The 27,308-nt window shown below is 34.2% G+C and overlaps 1 long non-coding RNA gene across 4 annotated transcripts in view; it reads left to right on the plus strand.

Annotated features, from left to right (window-relative positions):
* Positions 1 to 3,428: 3,428 nt before the first annotated feature.
* LOC143903526 (uncharacterized) overlaps positions 3,429 to 27,308 on the plus strand; it is a 45,981-nt gene continuing 22,101 nt past the window's right edge. Inside the window, exons 1-3 of one of the 4 annotated variants that reach the window (XR_013258735.1) lie at positions 3,430 to 3,732; positions 3,985 to 4,086; positions 11,937 to 12,097. This is a non-coding gene — a long non-coding RNA (uncharacterized LOC143903526). Of the gene's footprint in view, positions 3,733 to 3,984; positions 4,087 to 4,575; positions 4,597 to 11,936; positions 12,098 to 27,308 lie in introns of those variants that run through there. The other 3 variants (XR_013258734.1, XR_013258736.1, XR_013258733.1) reach the window with 3 other exon arrangements.

Here is a 27,308-nt window from a genome sequence, read left to right on the forward strand (position 1 = left end):
GGGGGGTTTCTCTTATAATATTCCGCTACGTGCCCTACGAGCGGAGATATTGCGACGCAAAGTCGAAATGTGAAAATTTTTTATTAAGATACTTCCTCCTAACGCCGATATATGATGACGTCATAATTAGAAACGTCACTTTCACTTTTTTGACACTGGCGGCTAGCGGCGTTAGTATCGCAGTGCAGTGCAGTGCAGACAGTGCCCCTTCTAGCCTCAATCTCTCCTATCTATTCGACAATTAGCCTTGTTTTAATACAATTTGGAAATAATTATTAAATGCCGAAATCAAAACATTTATGTGAAATGTGTGTGTGTGTGTGTATGCGTGTAAAGAGGAAAGAATAATAAATTAATTTATAATTTATATAATTTATAATTAAAATAAATTGGAGTTAAGGGGTCATATACGTTTCTCGGCCCTGAAAAGTGGTCCAATACACGGTCTTACATGCAGGTCTGGAAACTTCAGTGGTGGGGGTAGGTCGCTTAATGAAGTTTTTAAGTTCTCTAATAGCCACTATAGAGTCGTTGTGATCGATATTCACATTGTGGCGAGGGACGCCGGAGACCGGGAGGGATATCTGTCATATGAAATTCGGCGAAGTGGTTTTGTGTCAACTTCGTAGTCTTGACATTATGGGTTCGAATCTCCGTGCCCTTAAGTTTTTTTTTTTTAATCCTTTTACAAAGCAATGTGATAAATAATATAATGCTTTAAATAATTTAAGACTATAAATTAATAAAATATGTATATAAAATAAATACAAGTTTTTTTTTTTTAATGTCATATATATGTTTTTAGGGGGATAATTATAGTATAGCTGATTATTATTGGCCACTGAGCTTTTTTGAGATTTAAAATTAATTAATAAAGATTAAATATAATATTTTTTAACAATATTCAAACTGTTTTTTCATTAATTTAACATAAAAATATGTTTTAATTGTTATTGATTATTTGATAAATAACTGTAGAATATAGCAAAGAGTGATTCTCTCCAAATTTTTAGGAAATCACGTTCTTATGTGACAACAAAACGATTTAACAAGTATTTGCGACAAGACGCGGTTTCCCTTAATTATTATTAATTTTTTATTAATAATTTATTTTACTGCAATCGATAGCAAAGAGCGATTCTCTCTAAATTTTTAGGGAATCACGTTTTTGTGATAACAAAACGATTTAGCAAGTATTTGCGACAAGACGCGGTTTCCCTTAGAGATTCTTTATCGTGTCACGAAGATTTTTATTGATAAGTTCAATCATGTTTTAATAATAATAAAAAATGTAACAATTTTTTCAGAAAAAATCACGACAATTTTTTGAAAGTGTGACCATTTCCGTAATTTTTTTTTGAAAAATCCCTCTTGACACAATAAAGAATCTCATTAGGAATATGTATACAAAAATGAAGTTAATTGGACGAATGCTGAGGCAGTTATCATGCCCACCGTTTTGAAAAATGGTGTTTCGAGAAAAACGAGAAACCGCTACATTTATTTTTTTATTTTTTTTTTAGTGTATGTTTTCTTTCCAGCAAAAGACACTCTTCACAATAAAAAAGATTCAACTGAATTGGTCTAATAGTTTTCTGGCAATCCCTCAACCACTTTTTAGAGCCGAGAAACGTATATGACCCCTTAAGAGGCTCACAAAGAATCGAACTTAATAAATAAACATAATTAAAAGAATAACGCAAATACATTAGAATCTTAACTTACAAAATTAAAAACAAAGTTTAATCGCCGCGTATAAATTAATCTATTTCCTTCAGGATAGCGGTGGATTATGGGAATAATCTGGAAAAAAGAGGAATGAGTAAGTACTATATAATAATAAGTATGGAAATTCTATATAAGGAAAATAGACGGGGATAACGCCATTAGGATAAAGTCTAAATTTTTTAAGATTTTTAAATGTTGTTTTATTTTATTAATTTCTCAGTTAGTCTAGTCCGTCGATTCCGTCAATTCGATTGATCCTTAATAAGACAATATTAACAAAAAAGTGTGCAAATTAGAAACTTGCACATTGCTTCCTTATCATTACAGATCGCTACCATCCCAGGTAGCAAGCACTCGTCATTTTGACGTCAATATTTGGTCATAATTGATCAGTAACGTCATTCGTCGATTAAGTGACGTATATTTAACGTCATGTTTTAATACGTCAAACAGACTTTGTAAAATGACATTATATAGACGTTTAATTGACTACCCAGATAGCAGACAGTCGTCATAATGACGTGATTCTTACGTCATTTTATGACGCATGTTACGTCATTTATTCCTAAAGTTTAACGTAAAAATGACATATTTTTCACAATATTTTTCACAGGTATATTCCTACATTTATAAAGTGTTTCGTAACTTTATGATTGACGTGGTGAATTTATGGTATAAGTGGATCTAGTTGCGTGTGTAATTATAGTTTTCTGACAACTACTTCATGCAGTGTTAGAACTATCAAGAAGATATCATTACATAATTTTTTAACACTTTAAAGATGTACCTGTTATACACAAGTACAGTTAATAAGGAAGCATCAGGGTGAGAAGATCGTCACTGTCCACTGGATCATCGAAGTCAAGCGACTCCGACGCGGTACTGTACTAGAATGGGTGACCGCCTTGAGAGAGCGGCTATATGCACATGGCATGTAACGAAACAGTTAAAAAAGCTTTTTTTTCTTAAATAAAGAAAAAGAATATATTTTTATAAACGTTTATCAAGTAGACAATTTAAAATTTTAATTTCATAAAAAACATTTCTAGAAACCGGTATGTCGTACATTGGACCTATTTTTGCCGTCAATAAAACGTCAGAAAATGACGTCTTTGGGATGTGACTTAGGACCGTGTAAAATACGTCATTTTTACGTTAAACTCTAGGAATAAATGACGTAACATACGTCATAAAATGACGTAAAAATCACGTCATTATGACGACTGTCTGCTACCTGGGATAGCTCCTATTTTATTTTGCTCACAAAGCTCTTTTTATGAGGAAGCTTGTATTTTATTTGATGCGTAATTATTAGTATTTATTAGTTTGGCTTCCTCATAGAGGAAGCTTTATGAGCGAAATAAAATAGGAGCAATGGTAGCGATCTGTAATGATGAGGAAGCAATGTGCAAATTTCTAATTTGCACACTTTTTTTCATTTTAAATTTAACCTTTTTATGAATTGAAAAAGGGTCAGCTTAGAAGCACAAGTGGGGTTTTACAATTGACGCAATGTCAAATTGATATTGACTTTGGGAGTTCAGGCTACATGGTCCATATATATGAACTTTCGCATATAGACCTTTGATCGCATATAAAGCTGGATCTAATCCATGAAGTAGTATAAGGAGACATGATTAGATAGTGTCAAGAAGCAAAAGATGGTCACGAAAAATGTTCTGTGTAGAGGGGAAGTTCGCTGAACGGAATAACTTGCAACATTTCGTCGCCATCTTTCCACCAATAAGTTAGAACAAGAGAAAAGTATATTTGTTTCATTCTAACCTATTGCACTTGCACTTGCTTGCACTAGTTCAAAAGTGTAACGAAAACGAACAGGTTTTATATGTGCAATGTGCAATGTGTGAATCTGTTGATTTGTAAAGGTTACTGATGCAATCGCATTTGGTCAATTCGTCCCAAAAGGACTTAAAAATTGTGGCCGTATCAGGCCGTATTGTGTCATCTTGTGTGACAGAAATCAAGTGCCAGCTTCGTTAAGAGGTAAGGAAGAAGAAGCTTTTATAACCTAAAATTATTTCCATGTATATTAAATTAAGTAATTATTAATATTTAATTTTGAGCAATATTTTTTTTGTTATTATTAATTAGATTTTGTATATTTTCTAAGTCCAAACACACATTAATATAAATAGTATATTTTTGCTGTATTAATATTTTCAACTTTTTACTCATAATAGATGTTTTACTTTAGATGTCTCAAGTTTAATGCTCTTAATTTTGATTACATTATAGATAAAGTAAATTCTGAAAAAAATGGCTTGTTGCGTTAAAGGATGCAGCAGCAGAGGAGGCAGAAAAGGAGACGAAAAGAAAAGTTTGTTTACACCTCGTACAGTAAGTATTTATATTTAAAGAAGTACTTTGTTTCAAGTTTTTTCTACAGTTAGAATAAAAAACAGTGAAAATAAGCATTGGGTCGAAAATAAAACGACTTATTTTGAATTATTCGCTGGCGACGGAAATTGTTTTGTTTAAAAAACAGTGAAGCCTATAGCACACACGATGCTTTTTTGCCTGCTAAATTGCTTGCAAGCTCTTGTGCTAGCGAATTGGCAGACAAAATGATTATCAACTCTGTCTATTGATTCGCTAGTACAGGAGCCGGCAAGTAATAAATAGCATTGTGTGCTGTAAGCTTAAGAGTATATTTATTTTAAGCATATTTGTTTATTACTGACAGTTCACTGTCAGTACTGAAAATCTATAATGTGCATGACATAAACTATAGATTTACAGTACTGGCAATGAACTGTCAGTAATAAACAAACATGCCTTTTATGTTATTTATTTTATTTCAAAACAAAAATTTAATTTTTTTTATAGAATGATATGTTTATCTCATGGTAAAATATTATGTGTACAAAAAATGTACAAATAAAAAAAGGTAGTAGAATTTGTGAGTTGCACTTCAAGTCCGAAGATATTATTAAAGAAAATGCATTTTTACAAAAAGAATATAAAACTAAAAAAATAATAAAAACTTGTTTTTTGAAAACATTAATTGTTTATAATTATAATATACATATATTTTATACCTATATTTTTTGTAAGTTTAATACCAAGTTAAACAAAATGTTTATTTTAGAAACTAAAAAGCACACAATTTTATTTTATAATACAATTATTTTATAAAATAATTTGTTTAACATTTATTTAATTTTTAATTTCTTTATAAAAATCACATATGTGTATATATATATATATATACATATATATATATATATATATACATAATTATACTACACGTAAAAATATGTATACATAATTTACATTAAAATAACATAATACCTGATATGATACTCTTTGATCTTTCATGATCGTACAAATATAACAATTTCAGTATCTAATATGAATTGAACTATCGAAATAAATATTACATATTACAATTAAATTTACATTTAAGCTATCTTAATTTCACGATTGTTTCTTTTTTCTCCCGACTGCTGCCAACCTTCGGTTGGCGAAGACAAGGGAGTATGCGTTTCACGGAGGCCGAATCTTTTTGTTACCTTAGTTCTCGATAACTACAACATACTTTTATATGTGCTTCCGTATATAAGTTTCTTATTGATCAAGCAGGGTTTATAGCGTATAATTATCATTAATCTTTGAGTTAATAAAAAAGCGAAAAAACGATATATTACATTTATATGTTCTCTTATTGGCTATCGACTGAGTTACAGAGGAAATTGATTAACCAATGACATGCATCCACATGGGGAATTTTAGTGAGATTTTAGTTGCCTCTATGGGCTTCGACAGAACGTATAGCTTTTCTATTCATCGCTGCACGCTCATTGGATATCGCGCGGCGTGCACGATGTTATCGCGCGCGCTGGCTGCTTTATTGCTCACATGTCATATTTGGCCGGTAGTTAGAGGTTAGGTTTGTTTATACAAGCTTAATCTTCACAAAATTAAATAAAAATATGGTAATTCTTCAGTTTAGCTACAGCAGCACAAAAAACGATGAACTTAGGTTCATTCGACGCGTTTTTGCACGAAACGAAAGAATCTGGCAGAAAAAAATGTCGCTCTGCCCCGCGACGCGAGATATTAATCGTTAAAGTTGACAGGAATCAGGTTATGATTCCTGTCATACCGACGACATGTAGCAACACTAAACGTGCCCTGCGGCCACATGCGCATGCTCAGTTGTCGCACGCGCATGTAAAACTGCGCCAATTTTAAATGAATCAATCGTGCAGAATAACCAAGCATCTCGATTCAAGCAGTTAGGTCTCACGCTGAGAGTTTCTTTAGTTTAATTATGCGTGGGAAGCATGCATGTGCTTTATAATTTCGCCGAAGGCCCCCCTCGCACCCCCGTGTGTGTGTGTGTGTGTGTGTGTGTGTGTGTGTGTGTGTGTGTGTGTGTGTGTGTGTGTGTGTGTGTGTGTGTGCTTCCCCCGCATAATTAAATTAAAGAAACTCCAAGCGTGAGACCTAATTGCTTGAATCGAGATGCTTGGTTATTCTGCACGATTTATCTGTTTAATGATTTTCGTTAAAGCAGGGCACACACACACGTGTGTATGTCCTGCTTTATAGAAGTTGTGATTTTCGTTAAAAACAAAGCGTCATTTAATCTATTGTACATAAGTTAGATGACGCGTTTTAAACACTTGGTAAATATGTATAATAGCGGATCCAGCCCCAATGACCTTGACCTTGACATATGTTGTCAAGGTCACCCTCCTGAATGACCTTCGGAAGGTTTTAGCCGTCGCTCGTTACACGTTAAAAAGTTATAAACAAAAAAAGTTTGGAAAATATAGCAGCTATTTTGAGTATTGAAAAGTTCACGCATACACTTTCCACGCGAACCTAGGTCCACCCCCACCCTCCCCCTGCTTTCGGGGGATGTGCGGTAGCCCGTTTCTTGTTTACGTGTATACTGTTTATGCATACACAATATATATGTCGAAATAGTTCACGCATACACTTTCCACGCGAACCTAGGTCCACCCCCACCCTCCCCCTGCTTTCGGGGGATGTGCGGTAGCCCGTTCCTTGTTTACGTGTATACTGTTTATGCATACACAATATATATGTCGAAATAGTTCACGCATACACTTTCCACGCGAACCTAGGTCCACCCCCACCCTCCCCCTGCTTTCGGGGGATGTGCGGTAGCCCGTTCCTTGTTTACGTGTATACTGTTTATGCATACACAATATATATGTCGAAATAGTTCACGCATACACTTTCCACGCGAACCTAGGTCCACCCCCACCCTCCCCCTGCTTTCGGGGGATGTGCGGTAGCCCGTTTCTTGTTTACGTGTATACTGTTTATGCATACACAATATATATGTCGTAATAGTTCACGCATACACTTTCCACGCGAACCTAGGTTCACCCCCACCCTCCCCCTGCTTTCAGGGGATGTGCGGTAGCGACATATATATTGTGTGTGCATAAACAGTACACACGTAAGCGAGAAAGGGGCTACCGCACATCCCCCGAAAGCAGGGGGAGGGTGGGGGTGGACCTAGGTTCGCGTGGAAAGTGTATGCGTGAACTATTTTGACATATATATTGTGTATGCATAAACAGTATACACGTAAACAAGGAACGGGCTACCGCACATCCCCCCAAAGCAGGGGGGTGGTGGGGGTGGACCTAGTTTCGCGTGGAAGTGTATGCGTGAACTATTTCGACATATATATTAGTTATTTATGCCTTTCAATATTCAAAATAGCTGCTATATTTCACTTTGCATGCGCGTGCGACCACTGAGCATGCGCATGTGGCCGCAGGGCATGGTCGTTAGTCGCTGCATCTCGTCGGTATGACAGGAATCATAACCTGATTCCTGTCAACTTTAACAATTAATATCTCGCGTCGCGGGGCAGAGCGACACTTTTTTCTGCCAGATTCTTTCGTTTCGTGCAAAAACGCGTCGAATGAACCTAAGTTCATCGTTTTTTGTGCTGCTGTAGCTAAACTGAAGAATTACCAAAAATATAATAAATAGTGTGATAAACAGTAATACACTGCCTAATACAAGTTTGTTTATTGAATCATTTCCTCGGAAATACCATGTGGTATCAGGTATCTTATATGTGTGTATACATACAGGGTGTCAAGTAATAATTAAGCGGATCACTGCTCGTGATGGGCAGCTAGAGCGGGTAAAACTGAATCGAAGTCTTACTGTTTTGTAAGTATTTCAATAATTAATAATAAAATAATTATTAAAGACACGCGAATCAAGATGCGTTTGTGCGATTCGACGAGAAGGAGCAGTCAAATGTTTATGTTGCTATTAGGCCGCGACGAGACATTAGGAGGAACGCTAATGTTTATAACAAAAATTATTAACTATACATAAGTGACACTCATTGTCATTATTGTTTATAAAGCACTCCTCTTTCATAATATTTCGCTATGCACATAGTAACGTAAACGTTGGGCTGCTCCTTCTCGGCAAATCGTGTGGATGCACACTGATTAATTCTCTTATCTTTATTAATTAATTTCTTATTAATTATTGAGAAACTTACAGTACGACAAAAGACGTTTAATTTGATTCAGTTTAAATCACTCTTCCTGTCCACGAGAAGTGGTCCGCTTATTATTACCTAATACCCTATATATATGGTTATATAATTGTAAATTTATTATATATATAAATAAAAATCATTAAAAATGTTAAAAAGATAGAGAAAATTACTTAAGTCATAATTAATCTCATACTATTGTGTATAAGATTTAGATTATGCCTATAGTACCTATATTTTCGTTTCTGCATAGCATAGAAATATATGTATTGCTTTTAAAAGTATAAAATAAATAAATAATTAAAATCTCGCAACAGCAGCAAAAAGATGAGTAAACAAAAATTATAATAATATAAAATAAATAAAAACCAAAAAATTAATTAGTAAAAAAACAGATTTAAAAAACTAAAAATTAAAAACTTAAAAAATTTAATAAAAAGGCAGAAAACAAATTAACAAACAAATTGTTAAAAAAAAAAAAGACTCGACTGCTGCCTAACCAGGTTAAATTAAAAATGCAGAAAATAAAAATTAATAAATAAAAACACTTATAAAAAAAATAAATATAATAACTAAAATTTAAAATACAATTTAAAAACAAAATTAAAAACAGAAACTTATATAAAAATTTAAAAACAAAAAATTATACAAAAACAAATTTAACCAAAAACAAAAACAAAAAATAAAAAAAATTTAAAAACTTAGAAAAAAATTAAAAACAAAAACTTATAATAAAAATTTAAAAAAATTTAAAAACAAAAATTTATAAAAAAAATTTAAAAACAAAAACTTATAATAAATAAATTTAATTAAAAAAATTAAAAACAAAACATAATTTAAATAAAAATTAGGAACAAAAAATTAAACAATAAAAAAATTGTTTTAAAAAAAAACTCCCGACTGCTGCCTAACTAGGTTAAATTAAATGCAAAAAATAAAAATTAAAAAAATTTAATAACTGCAATTTAAAAAAAGTAAAAACAAAATTTAAAATTGTTAAAAACAAAAACTTATATAAAAAAATTTAAAAACAATAACTTATACAAAAATTTAACCAAAAACAGGTTTATTTGGTAATAAAAATGTATATATATATAATACACATATAATAATAAGTATAAAATACAAAATTAAAAACTTTTCTAAAAATTTAAAATAATATTAATTATAAAATATTTATATATTATATATTTATATAATAATTACCATATTTTATTAATACAATTGACACACTATTAGGAAATATTATCTAATAACAAATATGATTGAAAATATATACAAATACTTGATTACTTACTACAATTTATTCTTCTTATTATTATATTAGGCATTACAGATATAATTATTAATTGAATTATTTAAAAGAGCAGTCGGGAGACGCCACGCCAAATTTTATACTTAATATTTCAACATATATTTTTGCTTCTCTTTTTTTGTATATATACGCAGTTAAACAACTTAAATACAGAATTTTCTTTGACATCTAAAACGTGATTGAGAAACACTTGGCGTAGCGTCTTCCGACTGCTCTTTTAAAATATGCAATTAATAATTATATCTGTAATGCCTAATATAATAATAAGAAGAATAAATTGTAGTAAGTAATCAAGTATTTGTATATATTTTCAATCATATTTGTTATTAGATAATATTTCCTAATAGTGTGTCAATTGTATTAAAATAATATGGTAATTATTATATAAATATATAATATATAAATATTTTATAATTAATATTATTTTAAATTTTTTTAGAAGTTTTTAATTTTGTATTTTATACTTATTATTATATGTGTATTATATATATATATATATATATACATTTTTATTACCAAATAAACCTGTTTTTGGTTAAATTTTTGTATAAGTTATTGTTTTTAAATTTTGTTTTTTCCTTTTTTAAATTGCAGTTATTAAATTTTTTTAATTTTTATTTTCTGCATTTAATTTAACCTAGTTAGGCAGCAGTCGGGAGTTTTTTTTTTTTAACAATTTTTTTATTGTTTAATTTTTTGTTTCTAATTTTTATTTAAATTGTTTTGTTTTTAATTTTTTTAATTAAATTTATTTATTATAAGTTTTTGTTTTTAAATTTTTTTTATTATAAGTTTTTGTTTTTAAATTTTTTATAAATTTTTGTTTTGAAATTTTTTTTAATTTTTATTATAAGTTTTTGTTTTTAATTTTTTTTCTAAGTTTTTAAATTTTTTTTATTTTTTGTTTTTGTTTTTGGTTAAATTTGTTTTTGTATAATTTTTTGTTTTTAAATTTTTATATAAGTTTTTGTTTTTAATTTTTTTTAAATTTTATTTTAAATTTTAGTTATTAAATTTATTTTTTTTATAAGTGTTTTTATTTATTAATTTTTATTTTCTGCATTTTTAATTTAACCCGGTTAGGCAGCAGTCGAGTCTTTTTTTTTAAACAATTTGTTTGTTAATTTGTTTTTTGCCTTTTTATTAAATTTTTTAATTTTTTAATTTTTAGTTTTTTAAATCTGTTTTTCTTATAATTTATCAACAACTTGTAACAATTCATTTAATTCTTCAATATTTACAATTACAATAAATTTTGAAAGAGAATGAATTTCATCATTTATATAAATATTAACCTGTCCATTTGATAAAAAAGCAATTCTTTTTTTTACACTATAATCACTTTCTACTTTTTGGAAACCAAAAAACTTTTCATTTCCTCTTGAATAACTCCACTCTGTAGACGGAAGAGTTATCAACTCCAAATTATCTTGCAAATATTTAAAATATATATGTCTATTCTTATGTTCCATTGTGTTTTATTCTTAAATTCCTTATGCTTCTCTACTTGTATCCGGGATTCGTCTTTCTGAAATATATTTAATTATATTAATTTTAATTAAGGTAAAGGTATTTAAATTATATATTTCATTTTAATTTTAACATTTATTTTTGCTTATTTATAATTATATAATATATACTTACGCGTATTATTATTTATTTTAGTATAGGCCCAATGAAAAACGTTTTTATACGTTTATAAAATATTATATTTACTTATGAAACACATTTCTGATATATTTTACATTTATTACCGTATACACGTGTGATCATGTGTTTCTAACCTTTTCGTGTCTCAACAGCTATCACAATTTCAAGATGGCGACGAAATGTTGCAAGCTATTCCATTTAGCGAACATTCCTCCATACGGAACATTTTTTGTGACCACTTCGTGACTACGGAGTCATGTCTCCTTATACTACTTCATGATCTAATCAACCAAATCTTAAAGAATTATATGTGAAATTTGGGGTAAAAAAGACTGAAGAATATAATAAAATTAGAAATAGACCAATATCTAAAAATTTGCGGAAGTTAGAGCAATCACAAACATTTCTACAAAAATTCTAAATTTTATTAAAAAATAACCGCTTTACCGATCATCGCCAAATTCAATCCCAACCTTCCTTACATGATACTCTATCGATTAAAAAAAAAAAAAAAATGCATCCCGATATCTAAAAAATTACGGAAGTTAGAGCATAAACGGACAACAAAACGTTACATACACACACACGCACACACACACACACACACACACACACACACACACTAATTTCCTTTTCGATTAGCCTTGCTGACGCGAGTACAAATGCCCAAGTGTATGAGACTAATGTTTATTATCTAAGATTAATTACTTTTAGGACCTCTGGCGTATGACGATCCCGAATTTATTGCCGCGAGTCTGGTAAAGAGATAAACCATCTGGAAGGTTTCTTACAATTTCTCTTACAATATCATTACATTTGTGTAGTGAAACATGCAAAGTAAACCTGTCAGTATAGCCCGCTTGCTGATCGACAAACCGTCAGTCCATACACGGTTAGTTTTTGTTTCTTATCCCGGTCTATTAGGTGTCTAAGAAAGAAATCGTGGAGTCTACAGAATGTAATACTAATAAAAATGTTTGTTTTTCAAAGTGATAAAAATAACTGCTGGATGAATTTCCTAAACAAATTTTTATTAGATGTCGGGCTTGTTCTAAAAGTTAATAAAAACATGTTACAATTTTTTTGCAGCAAATATATATATATTTATATTGATTTCTTTAACAAAAACTATAAAAAAATTTAAAAGCGAGTGTATGTGTTAGTTTGAAACAATATTTCATAATGTATAATTAATTTTACCACATATTAATAATATATTTTAACACACATATTTAAAAACATTAAAAATCGGAATGTTGCACAGCCAATCTTTTGAGCAAAACAAAAATAGATATTTGTTTAATATAAATTTTTTAATATAAAAATTTATTAAGCGAGAATAACAATCGTTTACGTTTCGATTTACTTTTAGTCTTTATTAGAACATAGATTAAATCGCTAAAATTACATTACAATAAATATAGAAAAAGTTATTAGCAGAAATAAAAAATTAATCTTATAAATAAATAATTTTAATAAGTCGTCGGGATCAAACGCATTATGTCGAAATAGATATTGAGAGATAATGGCTGATAGTCAATCTTAACCCTCCGTCTGTATGTTTTCTTTTAACCTTCCCAGTGCATACGTGAGTCTGTCGCGTTCGACGTTATTTTCTCTACTTTAAGTATTTTTAAAAATCTGAAAAAAATCACAAAACATCTACAGTGTAGTTGACGATTTTATAGTCATTTTGATAAACATTATTTATTTAATAGTTTATTTTTAATATATATATATATATATATATATATATATATATATATATAAACTTTGAATAAGAATAAAGGAAAGAGGTGAATTTCTTTAAAAATTCACAATTTTTTTTCTAGGCAGTAAAAAAAATCCTTTTAAGGTTTTTTACTTCAGAGGGAAGTGTTAAAAAAAAATATAATGCAGTTAATATCTTCAAAAAAGTTTAATTATTTAGGAGAGTCAAAATGGTACTTTTTAGGTAGGAAAGATCGTTGATAAATGAAAAATTAAAGATACAATTATTTATATTATGGCATATATGACATTTTTTTAAAATTTATTACAAATTTATGTAATATATGTTAAAAAAAATTCCTCTGCCAAACTTCGGCCACTGTCCAAAATTCAATTTTTTGGGAATAACTAAACTAGAGAAGCAACATTGTTACTTAGAGGGAGTTTCTCTAGTGGCGGACACCTAAGGTTTTCATTGGATAAATAAAAAACATAAACTTTAGTATTTTATTTTGCATTTAGGACAAGTTAACAATCATAGACATCAAAATTAAAGAAACAAAATAATCAACGTTGCCTTATTAATCAGCCAAAACTAACTCCAAACTTTGGTATACGGTTTTAAAAGAACGAAAAATGGCACTTAGTACCGGACATAGGTAAAATAAGAACTGTAACGTCGGACAGTCTCAAAATGGTTTACATCTATCACAAATATAATTACCTGAATTCTCGGGGATATCAACACAAGCCTCGTGAGCCCATCTCTGGCAAATGAAACATTGAATCCAGTCCTCATCATTGTCCTCTAAGCAAACTACACGAACTGTCTGTTTGTTCATAGTTTTGATATCAACACTTCGTAGTTTTCTTGATTTTCTCTTGCTGTGTGTGATCTGTCTTTTTAAATTGCTTTTTTAAGTTTTTTCTTTTTCTCTTTAACTTCTTTTTTCATTTTCTTTCTCTTCTGCTATTAATTTATAAGGAAATGAGGTGAGTATTTTACTTTTTTTGGACTTTCTTTTCCTTGACTCAGACCGCTTTTTTGCAGCATCAAGCAAAAGGGATAGTTTAAGAATGTTGTTGTAAACATTTTGAGCATTGCTTGTAGACGGTAGAACGTTTAAAGTCATCTCAACAGTGTTATTAAAAACAAATTTAGGATGACTAGAAACTTCAAGGTTTTCGTAGAATTGGAGGTCAAATCTTGATGTCTACTGCCAATAGTTTTTAAAAATGCTAATATTTTAAACGTTCAAGAATAGGGGACAAAGCTTTGTTCGACACCAAGGAATATCAGCACAAGCCTAAGCAAAAAATAAAACAACATACGCAAAAAATAAAACAAACTGTGTAAAACTATGTCTAATAAGTTGGGCAACACAAGTTAGGCAAACAAAATTTGTAAAATACTTATCAAATTGCATAAAAAACTATTTAAAATAATATTCATCACGATAACTTGATAGAAATAGCAATCTCCGCCTTAGAGGATGCAACGTTTTCCTACCAAACGCGACAATCAACCGCTCTTATAGTTACTGCGTGCACGACTGAAGCAAGTCGAAACGTGCATGGTTCTTTCGTTCCGTCCCCCCGTACTTTCCGCGGGTACAAACTGCTCTGTGGCATTTCTAGTTTTAAAGTTTATGTGTCCGGCAGTAGTGCCGTCCGGCGCCGGCGCTAAGAAAACTCCCTCTACAGATAAAAACTATGTCGAGTGTATACTTGGGTCTAAAACGTCCGTGCAAGATTTGATTTGCTCGGCTTTTTGCACTAAAAAAAATATTGTTCGTAGTATCAGTGAATGAGCTCATTGACTTGAAATTCATTGAACTTTTAATTGATAATATAAGATGACATTGAATATTTTTCATTAACAAATAATTTGATTTATTAATATAACAAATCACTGTTTATTAATATACTGTACTCAAGTATATCATAACTTAATGTAACATTTAATTAAACCAATGAAAAAGTTCATTCTTCTAATGAACGTGTTCAGTGGAATAAAAAAACTCATTCATTAAATGTGTACCATAAAATTTCGTAGAAGTGATAAAATACATTCATCATATTAACGTATTATTTTATAAATTAATAAAGTTTGTACATTGGCTCAATAACCGAATTTATTGAACCAATGTATCGAAATATCGATGAAAATCGTATGCATGATTCAATTATATTATTTATTGACTCAATAAAGTCTTTCGTTATTATAATAAATCCATGGCAGATTTTTAATGTACATATTTATTGTTACAATGAATTGTAGTAATAGTTTAATATTTAAATTATTCTTTTATAAACCCAAAATCATTATGATAATAAAATAACTCATTGAATCAATTTTAATAAATTTTTTATTACTACAATGAATGCTTTTATTGCATTCATGTACAGTTTTGGTTCAGTGTGGGTCCTTGGATTCCTTCCTACTTTTTTAGAGGAGGGAGCCAAACATGTAGGCTTGCCGGTTCTAAAGTTACGAGCAGATGTTGGCACAGACGCCGCCGTAGATCCACGTATACACACGGAGGGTTAAACATATAAGTCAATTATTACGGCGGTCAAAAGTGTGGTTGGAAATTAAAATTACAAGTCGCAATTAATAAACAGTTATAAAAACTTTTGTTGATAATAAAGTGCGAAAATGGAGTTCCGTACTATTAAAATTAAAGTTTAAAATGAAGTTAGAGTATGTATGAGCCCCGACTTATTGGTCATTATATATATGTATAAAATACAAAAAACAGAATAACTAACCCCATGCAGGCAAAATATAAATATATAATAAACTAGGATTAAAACTTATAAGTGGTCAATGTAATAAAAGGAAAGGATTCTAATAATCAACCGATAACGTCTTATCTGTATGATGTTTTGTGTCAGACTAACGCAGAACAAAGAATATATAATCGTTATACAAGAGAAAAACAAAATAATGAGAACGAAATATTTTTAGACTTCATGTTTTATCTTGGCTGTATTGGAAAGCTCCCTAAGAATGTCAAAATAAGAACCATTCAATAATTCCGTGTTTTTGTTTAAATTAATTCCACTGATCCAAGTGTGTTATTTTTACATGCATTTACATGCTAAAAATATGACACATTAAACTGAAACTTTTTTTACATGTTTTTTGTGTTAAATTACGTCATCTAACACGGTTAATCATATTAAATTAAAAGTTAATGCGTTCAATCGTGTTAAATGATGTGATTTAAAAGGTCAACAAGAAATGTGTGTAAGAAGAGCTTCAGCTAAAATAACACACTTGGATTTGCAGTGTTTGGAAATCAATTGTTTATGATAATTAAGCTCAGAATCCAGAATTCTAATATTATTTCAGTCAAATATGTGGTTGAACTGTAATAATATGTTCTGATGTCACTGAATGTTTAGCCTGATCCATTTTTATGTTGTTTTGATGTTCCTTTATTCTGTGATATGATGCGTAACTGTCTCTTGGTTTGGCCCACATAAGAGGCGTCGCACAGTGGTCCCAAAACCCCAAAACCTGGCCAAAAGTCAAATTTTCAAATATTTAATAGAGTATTCAAATATAAAATTATATTATTATCTTAAATGTTTAGTGAACCGGACGTGTTTCGCGTGTAGACACGGACGACACGTTTTAACGTGTTCGGACGTGTTCCGCCCAAACAAAAAAATTTTTTAAAGTATAGCGACTGATACTGTCTGCTTGCAATTGCTTTTTATAGACTTTGCCACTCAACCGTATAGTAACCAAACAATGAAAAACACTGGCCGTATTGACCTCGTACTAGAGGCAGGAGCCATTAAACCTAAGAAGAAGAAGAAGAAGTTTAGTGAACCAATTTATGCAATAATTATTTTATGAATATGCATTGCAACTTTGAAATACTTCCTCAAAGTCAGATAATCTTATGCACGCGTTTCATAGCATTTTACAACTATGACATTGTGCTGTCTCCCACAATGATAATATATTCTATAAATTTTTAATTCCTTTGAATGACAACTTAATAAGGTCTCATTTTAACATATATTGTAATAGAAAATGCAATATGATGTTTTTATTAACATTTATAATATATTCTTTAAACAGTAAAAATTTTACAAACGGATATGAACAAATTTGTCAATATAAAAAGTGCGACGCAGAGTAACGCATTCTTTCTTATTTTATAACAAAGATTACAAAGCATAGAAAAAAAATAGAATAAAAAAAGAATTAGCTGCTTATAGCTGGTCCTTGCAAAATAAAGCACAATGTAGTGGCGCCTAATGATAGAATTCAGAGACGCGGTAGTGTGTCTCGCGCCAAGTATACACAAAGCGACACCGCATATATTGCTAGTTCATAAGATTAGTAATGACATTAGATGATAGTCTAATGTCTCTTTGTCTTCTTTTGTTTATTTATCGCAGTATGTCAGTTGTATATGTATGGTTTGTCAACAGCTCAATAATGCCTTGTAGTTAGTTCTTTGTCTTAGTTCAACCCGAATAGAAGCACAATGTATTCGGGAAATATAAGTCGCCGCGAAATTCACGCAATTATTTTAGAAAATAAAAGTGAATCAGAGCATGTGCGGAAGCAATGTGTTTTATATTATTTAATCAATTTATTTAATTTAAGTGTGTAAAGATGAAAATATGGAAAAAAATAACTATAACAATGTATATGAGAATTAAAGCATTTTTTTCATATATATTTTAATAAATAGAGAAGTAGCAGCGTATTAATAAACATTTTTTATGTTAAAATAAATATATATGTCCGCCATATTGGATCCGCCATTTTTCATAATTTTGACTTTTGATTCGTAATCAGTGACCTCGAAAACCCCTGTATACCAAGTTTTGGCTAAATCTGATATTTTTTAAATATATATGTCCGCCATATTGAATACGCCATTTTGTTTTTCGTAATTTTGATTTTTGATTCGCACTCAGCGACCTCGAAAACCTCTGTATACCAAGTTTTATTTAAATTGAAAAACGCCTTCATATTTGGCCCAAGTTTTTTGGATTTTGGACCACTGTGCGTCGCAGTCTTTGCACTATAAACTACATTGTTTTTTGTAAACCGAGAATTCCTATCCTTGTGGATTTTTATAAATTTATTTAACTTATTTAGACGACACACAGTATTGCAAATTTTGATTTATTTATTATAGAAACAACGCGTTCTGTGGCAGCATTTATAAAAGGAATAAGTACAACATATTGCTATAACATTTTGCTATCTTAGCTATCGGTGTCGCTATTGTTAACTATGCTGTTATCATTTAATGGTTTATTAAAAACTAACTTTCTCTGTCTGAATTAAATTGATCTGTGAAAACACCTAATCAATAGGTGAACCATTGCCAATTAATATGTTGATAATTAATTCTAAATTTTTATTGTTATAATGCACGGGTGAAACTATAAATTCTCTATCTACTAAACTGTATATAGCTCCCTTTTTGTGTTGTATAAGGGGTGGAAAAAAAGAATAATACTCTTTCCAAAAATCTTTGTTTATAAAACCAATCTGTAACAATTTTATTGTCTCTAAAAATTAATGAGGTCTAAAAAACTCAACCAACGGTTCTCTTCATATTCTATAGTAAATTGTAGACGTTTAAGGTAACTATTAAACTTGTTCAGTATATCGGGAATCATATCTACTGGCACCGCTAATATGATATCATGTATCGGCGGTATGACGGGAATCGAATAGATTAAGTTAATTATTAAGGAGATTGGTTGCCGTCACACATTGCGAGGCAGGCGGCGAGAGAGAACGGCTGCCAACTTTAAGTAATCAAATTTTTCGACTTGTGAAATAAACAAGTTTGAGTAAATGAATATGTGAAATACATTTAATTATTATAGCTATTTCTTAAGGTTTTAAATTGTTGTTTGTACAATTGAAACCAAAATACATTGAAATGTTGCAATATGCTGTTTCATTTTTACAATTTCTTGATAACTATGCAGACAAATCACTTCAGTCGTAAAAGTTCTTCCTAAATATGTAAATAATTATTTGCATCTATTTTTATTAAATTCTTATTATTATTAATATGCTTTCGAGAGTTACATTACAGGTGTCGTAACATTTTTGCTATGTCGCCTATGTATAAGAAAGAGAGATAAAGAGTATAACTTCAATAATTAATTACTCGACAACCGTGCAGACAATTGTCTCCAACTTTGGCATGGACGACAGATTCCCATAGATGAATAGCCTCCATAAATTTGAACTAATTTTTATCACATTGATTTGAGCAACCAACCTTCTTAATTACCCGTTTCTCCAGAAATTCTGCATAACGATATCTGCGATGATTGGGGATAGTGGAGATTCTATCAGTAATCTAAATGCTTGTTCATGAATAGTATTGTTAAAAACAAAAAATAATTTGAAGATATGTCAAACTTTACGGCGGAGATGAATTTATTTCGTGGTATCTTGATGGTTGGTTCTATAAATTCTCACCTTTAATTATGCCATCAATAGCAAAATTGATAGGAACGTTCGTAAATAACAATGTGACATCACGCGTTATTTTTAAGAAATCGTTGCATAATTCGAAGCTATTGTTAACAGTTTCAAGGATTTGGAAGATGTAAAGTGAGGATTTTTTGCAAGAAAGTTGCTAAAGAATAAAGGGCAGTTAACTGAGGATACAATAATTCTAAACGGCAAATTTTTTTTGTAAAATTTGGATGGGCCATAGGCTTTAAGAAGAGTCGAGTCACTGGATTATAGAGGAAGTTCAGGTATTTCGAACCACCCTAAGGTTTCTTCAATATAACTTGAAAACAAATTAATTAAAAGACGGCGATACGAGTCAAGCGCGGCGCGGTACGTGGTGCGCAACTAGAGAATTAATAGTTACAGAAGTAACGAATTACAATGTATATACGTATATACATATATATTCCAACTTAATAAACTGCGCGCCGATTGTTTGTCGGACTTGAAACACAGTTATCGTTGGAACATTAATACCCTTCCCTCCCCGGAATTAAATCTATACGATTTGTTTCAAGTCCAACAAACAATCGGCGCGCAGTTTATTAAGTTGGAATATATGTATATACGTATACAATACATTGTAATTCATTACTTCTGTAACTATTAATTCTCTAGTTGCGCACCACGTACCGCGCTTGACTCGTATCGCCGTCTTTTAATTCATTTGTTGACATTTTCACGAGTCTAATGATATATTTATAACTTGAAAACTATTAAGGACGTTCACCGGTCCTTATACTAGAGAAAATCGATTTTCTCTAGATTTTCTTGAAACTGTGAATATACGTTAATTTAGGTGTGCTTTATGCGTGATATAAATTTCAGTACCTCTTGCGGTATAAAAATTGAGATACTGACCCTCAAAGTTTCAACTTTTACTAAATTTTGGTAAAAGTTAAAACTTTGAGGCTCATTGTCAGTGTCTCAATTTTAATACCGCAAGAGGTACCTAAATTTATACCACTCATAAAGCACACCTAAATTAACGTATATTCACAGTCACAGTTTCAAGAAAATCTATAGAATTTCGATTTTCTCTAGTATAAGGACCGGTGAACGTCCTTAAAAGATAGCTGAACTTTGTTTACGCTGAGTTATAATGCAAAATGTTTGTTACAACGTGTTTCTAATTTCGTTTATTTATAGTGAGTTTAATGTTATAGTAAAATTTTCAAAGGTAGATTTTTTTTAGGTAATTTGAATTTTATTGGGCATTTATTAATCTTGCAAAAAAAATAATTTTTATCATGTTTTAAGGCGTTAGCAATAAGTGTTTAAGGTATTAATAATAAAATAGTCTCTAATAAATTATTATATCATACATTTATTTTATTGTAATTGTTGTACCGTACCTCTGATTCGAGGGATCGGCACGGAGTTTTTTTGGATCCGCCGGGAGGAAGGAGGAATAATGTTGCCAGAGTTTTCTACTTGACGATTATTTTAATAAAAGACCTTTTATTCTTGATACACTTGTTTCGTTGATTTCGTTGCCCTGACTCGTGGGCGTTCTCAATAGGATAGTTTTCGTTGGTCGTGCGCGATTAGCCTTACGTTCTAGACTGCCCGCCGCTTCTCGAAAGGGCGGGCTTTTATCACTCGCGTATTTGCTTCCGCGATGCTGACTTAGCTGTCAGCGCTTTTGCTTCCGGGTGAGTGACCGAGATGTCACTTGCAACACCCGGAATGCCAGCTCAGGTGGATTTGGCAATATTCGGAAGAAGCGCTGACAGCTAGGTGTCGAAATAACGACACGGCGACTTCCGCCTCACAACATCCCTCCCCCCTGGGGGAAAGAAAAACTGAGATTTCAAATTGAAGTTTTTCGCATTTATTCATCTTGTGATGTATTGTCATTTTCTAAAATTTTGTGTTTCTATTGTTATTATTATTATTTTATGCTCTTCGTTGTGTGAGGAAGTCGCGTCGCGTATTTTTGTTTGTTTTTCTTTTTACGCTCTTACATAGATCTGCACCTCGCATGATGCGTGCGCTGTTATGAGATATACGGGATAGGTTGTATCGCATACAAATTCTGTTGTGTCGGAGCGCGTACATTTGTCTAGGTTATTTCCTTTTAGTGTTAGGTAATTTCGATCTTCTTTATTAATAACCAATAGAGTATATGAGGTTTTGGGGATTATGAATACATTTTTATTGTCGTACATCGGCGGGGGGGTTTACTCGCACATTTTTCGTAATTGGGATAGGTGGTAATCGGGAAGGTTAGGATTGTGTAGACGTTGGAATTGTTGTAGTACGCATTTATTTTTACAAATTTTTCGATGTTTTTTAAATTGTCTATTTGTAATTTAAAAGGGGAGTGTGTCCCTCGGGGTAGGTGGGTTGTCGCTTCTCTTAATTCCGATACTAATGTTTCGAGTGGCAGTAGCTTTCATTTCTTTATAAATGCTTTTAGACGGTTGGCGTCTAAACACGGCGATTTTCGCCACACAACCTCCCTCCCCCCGTGGAAAAAAATACTGAGGCGTTCGAAGTTTTTCTTTATTTAGGTGTGTTTTTCTTTTCCCTGGGAGGTTACAATCTACTTTTCTTATGCTACTTTTGTGTTATTATTTTACCCTTTAACATCTTATCAAGTCCCTTTTTTCTTTCTACTGCTTAGTTTTCTATTGTGCGTGAGCCTTATTCCTCGATGAACGCTTTTAGCCTATTTGCATGTACGCGTATCGTCTTGCGTTTTACTTTAATGGTGTAGTTTACGTCGCTGTGTTTTTCCACGATCACGTACGGTCCTACCCATTGCGAATCGAGTTTTTTAGATCGTCCTCTTCGTACTGTTTCGTCGTGTAATAGTACCTTGTCTCCTATTTTGAATGTTTCCTTGTTGCATTTTTTGTCGAATTGCTGCTTTGCTTTTTCTTTCTCTTCTTTGGTATGCTCTCTCGCGACTTGATTCGTGGCGCGTATTCGTTCTCGTAATTCTTTCGCGTAATCTTCGTACGAATATGTTAGTTTCGGGGGCCTTGTTAGGGCTGTCGGTAGGTTCGCTTGGTGTCCGTAGACAAGTTCGAACGGTGTGAGTCCTGTCGTTGTATGAGGCGTCGTATTATACGTGAACATTGCGTAGGGTATCCACTCATCCCAGTCGGTTTGGTCCTTATTTATGTAATGTCTTAGGTACTCTGCCAGAGTACGATGCGATCTTTCCAGCGCTCCATTACTTTCGGGATGATATGCTGTTGTCTGTATTTTTTCGATTTTCAGTAGCTTTCACATGTTCTTAAATATCTCGCTTGTGAAATTTGTTCCTTGGTCCGTGAAAATTTTTTCCGGTATTCCGTGTTCTAGGACTACTTTCGTTACAAAGGCTTTTGCTACTGTATTTGCCTCCGGATTTTCTACGGGTACTGCTTTGCTAAACTTTGTTAGATTGTCTTGGAACGTGAGGAGGTATTTATTTCCGTTATTCGTGACTGTTAGTGGGCCTACTATGTCGAGCGCGCATTTTTCGAATGGTCGCTCGGGCGTATCTGTAATAGTCATTGGCATTTTCGTTTTCCTACTCAATTTGTTCTTCTGGCAGTACTCGCATTTATTTATGTAATCTTCTACATACGCCGTAATTCCACGCCAGCTGTGCTGTAATCGGATACGGTTTAGTGTTCGCGTGACTCCTTGGTGCCCTCCCGTAGGCGAGTCGTGATACTCGTAGAGTATTTGCCGCTTTTCCTCCTCCGAGTACTCTCTCGGGGAGTCGTCGTCCTGTTGCGTTACATTTATCGCTGATGTTTCGGCTATCGGATTTCGGCTCAATGCATCGGCATTCACGTTGTTTTTTCCTGCTTTATGTACGATCTCGTAATCGTATTCCTCTAGTTTTAGCCTCCATCTTATTAGTCTGGAGCGTGGTCGTTTACATTAAATAGCCAGATCAATGGTTTGTGATCGGTTATAATTTTAAATCTAACGCCATATAAGTAGGGACGGAAATGTTTTACCGCCCAGACGATTGCTAATAGCTCTTTTTCTGTGGTATTATAATTTTGCTCTGCCTTGCATAATACTCGGCTGGCGTACGCTATCGGTCGGTCTTGGCCTACTGTTCCTTGTGAGAGCACGGCTCCGATGGCGTAATCTGACGCGTCGGTAGTTACCAAGAACTCTTTGCTAAAGTCAGGGTAATTCAATACCGGGGCTGTCGTTAATTTTTCTTTAAGTAGATCAAACGCGTTCTGTTGTTTGATTGACCAATTGAATTTTTCTCCTTTCTTTGTGAGCTTTGTTAGAGGCTTGGCTATCTTTGAGAAATTTTCGATAAATTTTCTGTAGTATCCGGCTAACCCGATGAAAAATTGTATATCTTTCACTCTTCTCGGTGTCGGAAATTCTTTTACTGCTTGTAACTTAGACGGGTCTGGCGATATTCCGTCTTCGGATATCACATGCCCTAGGTAAATGACCTCTTTTCGTAAGAATGCGCACTTGTTCGGTTGTAACTTAAGATTGTATTTTCGTAGTCTGTGCAGTACTGCGATTAACCGCTTAACGTGCTTCGTCAGCGATGATCCGTATATAACGATTTCATCGATATACACGAAACATTTTAATCCTAACAGTCCGGCTAATGCCGCATACATTAACCGCTGAAAGGCCGCTGGTGCATTTTTTAGACCGAATGGCATTCTGTTGTGCTCGAAATGTCCGTCTGGAGTTGAAAATGCCGTTTTCTGCTTATGTTCTTCGTGCATCGGGATTTGGTGATATCCCGAGGCTAAATCTAGTACATAAAAATATTTCGCATTGCCTAGCTGATCAAGTATATCTGTAATGTTTGGCATGGGGAAGGAGTCTCCCATTGTGAGATCGTTCATTTTTCTGAAGTCGATCACTACGCGAAATTTTATTCTGCCGAACGCGTCAGGTTTCTTGGCGACAACTACTATTGGCGCGTTCCACTGGCTTGTGCTCGGACGAATTATGCCGTCGTCCAACATTTTCCGTATTTGTTTCCTTACTTCGGCCTTATGTTTCTTGGGTAACCGGTATGGTTTTACATTTACTGGCGCACTATCGGGTCGTGTATTTATTTCGTGTTTTATTGCTGTAGTGGCGCTTAGTTTATCTCCGTCTAGGTAAAAAACGTCGTAAAATTCGTCGCAAATTTTTTCTACTGCCTCTCGCTCTTCTGTGTTTAGGTGATCGAGCTGTACTTGGTCGCGCACTTTCTTTTGTCGCTCTGTGACAGTTTCGTATTCTTCATTTGCCTGTAACGTGAGTACGCTCGCGGCGTCGTCCGCCGGCAGGTCTTCTAACGTTACGTGTGGAGTGAGGATCTCCACCGGCTTGTCCGTCACGTTCAATATGCTGACCGGGCAAGTAAATTCGACGGGTTTTACGAGGCAATGCCCGATGAAAACTCCGGGAGCAGGTTCACCGCTTTTCACTATGCCTACCCGGTTATGACCTGTGACGGCTTTTACAATGGTTTCACTGCGGGGAGGTAGCTTTATTTTTTTATACGGTCGTAACTTGAACATGGCTTTGCCTATTTTCAACTGTTTTGATGTGTTTGAGATAACGGCTTTATGTTTAGTTAGGAAGTCGTTTCCTAATATTCCTTCGTATTCGATGGGGAAGTTATCTTTTACTACGTACATTGTGTGACGTATTTTCTTTTTTCCGAGATCTATGGTCGCTTTTACTTTTCCTAGCGTGTTAATTTGGTGTCCTGTTACGCCGATTAATGCCAGTTTCTCCTCTCGCACCATTGTTTTTCCCTTTAGGTTGCCTACTTTAATCAATGTTAGAGTTGCTCCGGAATCCAATAGAAGATTCATTTCTCCTCGTTCCGCTTCCTGTATAGGCAGTGTTATGATATCTAGCGGGCCCTTCTTGTGTTTCTCCGTTACCTGAGACACTCGGTATGTCTCGGCGGCGCGTGCCTTATTTCTTTTCGGCTTCTCTTCCTCCTCGCTACTGCTGTCGGAGGGTGCGTCTTCGCTAGATTCGCTCGCTTTGGTTTTTCTTACTGTGCCTATCGGTGCTTTTTTCGCACTTTCCTGTTTTGGTCGGCGCGGTCGCTCGGATTTCGGCCGTCCGTTTAACGACCAGCACTCGTCGCGCTTGTGCCCTGCTTTCTTGCAGTAGGTACACTCGATTATATTTATGCCACCGGGCTTATCCGCTCGCGGCAGCAGGAATTTATTAGCTTGTTGGCTCATACGGCAATCTCGCCCGTAATGGCCGGTCTTACCACATTTGTAGCATTTTACAGTCGCGTTTCCCGCATTTCGCGCGTTTCCCTGATTAAATCTATTTCTGTTTACCGTTTGTCCGTTTCGCGGGGAGGGGCCTCTAACTTTTTCCTCGGCACTGGCGCCGGTTATTGCCTCCTGTAGGCTTGGATATCGCTGTGCTCGGACCAGCATCTTGATATCATCATGCAGCCCGATTTGGAAGTTATGCAGAGCTTGCATTTTAATACTTTCCAATATCGCTTTTTGCTGCTCTTGCGAGTGCCCTTGGCCTTCTTCCATGGCCTCATACAGTTCTCTCGCGAGCTTCTCGACTCGACGCCCGAATTCCTGCGCGCTTTCTCCCGCTTTTTGTTTTAACGAGTTGAATTCTAGCTGCAGATGGGTCATGCCGCGTTTTCCGAGATATTCCGTTTCGAGTTCGCGTTTTAGCTGCTCGAAGTCGCGAATATCACGCGTGTCGAAGTCGGTCATTGCCTTGCCCTTGAACTTTGTGCACAAGATTGCTTTTAGGAGCATGGTTTCGTCCGCGGGCTGTATATTTTTCATCGCGTAAGTGCTTGCATTAATAAATTCGCGAACGCGTTCTCGGGATTCTCCGTTCATTTCGGGAATCATGTTACGGGCTTCCTTTAGGCTGAGGAACCCGAGATGGTGCCCTGGCTGACTACGGACGTCGCTGTGCGTTCGTCCGTAGGTCACGTCCAGCGGGCCCTGGCTGGTCCGTACGCGTCGTTCTCGCGCATCGGGGCGGTCGTAAGTGGCGGATTCCATTTGACTCATGCGTTCCCGTATCTCGCGGATTGCGTGCAGGACTTGTACGGAGCGCTCGAACTCTGCGGCCTCTGTACGGTCCATGCGTTCCTGCATGTCGCGCATCATGCGTAGGACATCGCTGAGCACGGAGCTCATTGCTCCGGGGCTTACCTGCGTCGGCTCGGGGGCTCGACCTTGGTCGCCTTCGGGCGGTTGCCCATTTTCCGCAGGTCTAAACCGCTCTATTTCCGCGTTAATTTGCGCCGGGGATATGTCCTCTCGCGGCGCGATGGTCGCGGCAGCTCGTGGCTGGCTCATTCTGTCGGCCCGGGGGGTATAATCCTCTTCCTCGGGGTCGAATATATCGCTTTCGTATGACGTCAGGGAGAATTCTCCTCTTCCTGCGTTTTCGCTCTGAGTATCGGCCGAGGTGTCCGATCGTGCGTCACCGTCGGTCGGGGGCAATCTGTGTGCGTCACTGTCGCTGCTTGTGTTGTCGACGCTATCTCGTGGGTTTCTGTTTGCGTCGCAGAGACTAGCGTCTAAGAATTCGAATTTACGTTCTACGATGACGTTAGGATGTAGCTCGAGCACCGGCGAGCTTGCGTCGTCGAGTTGCGCGTCTAAGTTTCTTCGCACGCGATCTGTTTCGTCGTTCGCGAGTCGTGTAGCGCGAAAACGATTCCTGATACTATTTTCGATGGTTCGTTGCGCGCGCTCGCTTAACACAAATGATGCGTTGCTGACAGGGGGATGCCGGGACAAGTCGTCCGACATCTATCGGCGCTTATGCTTTAGCGTCCTGAAACGCGAAAATCTTTCGGCGCTTCGCGGTTGTATTGCCTGCAATCGCGAAAATTTCTCTCGCTATCCGGT

This window comes from Temnothorax americanus, unplaced genomic scaffold (genome assembly GCF_048541705.1).
Source record: "Temnothorax americanus isolate GAGA-0224 unplaced genomic scaffold, ASM4854170v1 Scaffold48, whole genome shotgun sequence".
Classification (NCBI taxonomy): Eukaryota; Metazoa; Arthropoda; class Insecta; order Hymenoptera; family Formicidae; genus Temnothorax; species Temnothorax americanus.